Here is a 2,898-nt window from a genome sequence, read left to right as displayed (position 1 = left end):
CCACACCGGCCGTTAGCGCGCCCACCGATTGGCCGCTCCACCATTCCCCCACTCCGCGGCCGTGACGTTTAGCCGTTTCATTGGTCGCGCGGAGGCCATTATGGTGTCCGTGTGGGTGGTGGCATAACTCGGCCACGCCCATCGATTCCTGACACCCTCGGGGCCCCTTCGCTCGTCGAGGTGTTTTCTCTACCTGCCCGGGGACCCTTTTCGTTCGTCGTGCGCGTACTACGCTGCCACTACTCCCGACAGACTCCGTCGGGGGTATAGCTTGGTAAAGAAAGCCGGAGACCACGCTTCGACCAGCTACGCTTGTATGCATGGAACGCGGACTTTCGACCGCCAAAGAGACTCCCCCGGTTCCCCTATCGACCGCGAATTCGACGGGAATCGAGGGTTGAGGGTGACGCTGACATCTGGGACGCGAGTGAATTTCCTTTCTCCAAAGATCCGGTGGTTTTAGTTTTTGTTACGTTCCTCGAAATTGGAATGTTCTTTCATTCGCGGTTCTTTTTTGTGACGCTTATTTTTATTTTATGGTAAATATTGCGATTCGATTTTTTTTAAATTAATCAAAACGAAAAAAACAAATACTGAAATTGGAAATTTTTTTTTTTTCCTTCCAATTGGTAAATCGTGTTCTTCTGAATTTGACTTTTGTATTAAAAAAGAAGAATTTAAGAAGATGCAATGAAATAAAGAACAATCAAACGTCAACGTGACAGTTTGGCAACAGACGTCCTTGGCTCCGCCCATTAATCCACCGCGAAAGGAGTGGACCGGTATTGGAGGTGGAGCAGCTCGAACGACACGTTTTTCTGTTCTCACGTACACTTGGATCCATTTTTCGAGGGGAATCTTCTATCGAACGTAGTCGGTACAGTAATTCTTCATTAAGATCGTACACGCAATATCTTCGCGAATTAATTATTCATCGAAGATGTAAAATCATTTCTCGTAGTTTTTTCTCTTTCCTCGATATCCATTTTTTTTTATTTTTCTTATTTTTCTCATTCGTCAAATATTTTTAACGATTCTACAAGATGGTTACAATGATCGTAGAAAATTGCACACCGCGAAAAGGAACAACGCGTCGATCCGTGTGACCTAAATTTTCCTCGAAAGATGCTAATCTGGCTGGCGGTCGCATTATAGGTAATAGAATTTTTTATCGGAACAATTTCGCGCCGGTTATGCAGAGGCCGGTAGCACGATGGAAGAAAAAAATTTCAGCCAGCGAGCAAATTTCGTAACGCGACTGGCCTTTTTTTGCCGATCTGTATCTGTACGAATGCAACACGGTAGACAGGTGAAGGCGCTGAAAAGGATAAAATCCTGGATAATCCAAAGCGTGGTTGTTCGCCCACGAGCAATCTTTGTCTCTTTTCCAATCCGTATAATTAATACTCATCATCGAGGCAAATTTTTTTCAAAATAAAATTCAAAAGAAAAATTCTCGATATTTCGTAATCTTTTCCCCCATTTGTACTATACCACGATAAATCACCACCTCGTATTTCATATTATCGCAGAAATGTCGCAACACATTTTATCGAACGACGAGTCAACATCGTACAGTCGTCAAATATTTAGTCGTCCGTAATGTTGCCTGATTGCGAATGGGATGCGCGTCATTGGCTCCGGTTACGGGGCAAGATTAAAGCTGACAAAATCAGGACGACAGCAAACGTCTAATTAAGTCGAAAGTCTTGGAGCGGGTGGGAAACGACACGTTCCTCGCAGCCCACCGCCCCTTATCTGATCGTTCCTAATCGTCTTCCCAGAATTGACGTTATTTTTTTCTCTCTCTTTCTCTCTCTCTCTCTTTCTCTCTTTCTCTCTTCCTTCCCCCGACGGCAATTTTTTCCATCCATCCTCCATAGTTACCAACGGATCCATTGTTCGTCACAGATTTAACTAAGAATGGATTATTGCGGTAAATTTACCCAACCGCGTAATCGGTGGATAATTTTAATTATGCACAAACTTAAGCACATGTATGATCGTTTTCCAAGGCGAGATGATTGAAGAATTAGGCGCGACAGAAGAAAAGTGGGAATCATCGAAGTGGGGAAGCATCGAAGTGGAGACAGCCGCGTTAACACGGGGGACATTTCTTTGGCCAAATGGTAATTACGTCTAATCAGTAATGCTGGCCACAATTACCAGGCTCGGCAGCGGGTATCGTCTGCAATGATACTAGTTGCCGGATAATATACCGTTCATTAACATTGCATCACGTTCCGACTAAGCGCACACCTACTCGATGCTTCAATTACACGCGAATATTTATTTCCGATGCACCGTGAGATTAATTACACAATAACCGGCCGCAATGGAAAGAGCTAATTTTCGCATAAAGGACGATTCAGATTCCGTATCCAAGAGGCGAGTTAATTCAAATCTATTTTTTGGTATTTTTTCTGCAAACTTTTATTTTTAAATGTAAAATAATAATAACGTGATTGAAATCAACATTTTTCAGATTAATTTCAATAGATATCTTTCAAGAATATATATTCAACAATTTTCATAGAACATTGAACCATTTTCTTTCTTTCGGATTAACATTCAAGTTATTCTATTCCAAATAATGAGAAAAAAGAATTCGAAAAATCAGGTACCGAGACTCGTCGGAGGATTTTTAACCAGTAGGTCAAAGGCTCGAGGATAACCAGTATTCGTGTTTTAAAGGATCCGTTTCCTCCCATCGATGATTATAACCGGATGCAAAAATAACCATCGAACTGCCGCCGGTGTGGTGCTTAAAATCGAATTTTTCTACGTCTCGCGAAGAAAATCACTTCCCTCTTGGTAATACAAGGGTACACGATGCGCCCTCAGGTACGGTACTAGGCCAAAAGAGCGTGGCACGCTCTTACCAGCGCGAAATTACAT

Source organism: Apis dorsata, unplaced genomic scaffold (assembly GCF_000469605.1).
Source record: "Apis dorsata unplaced genomic scaffold, Apis dorsata 1.3 scaffold_58, whole genome shotgun sequence".
Lineage (NCBI taxonomy): Eukaryota > Metazoa > Arthropoda > Insecta > Hymenoptera > Apidae > Apis > Apis dorsata.
This window is presented reverse-complemented; position numbering follows the sequence as displayed.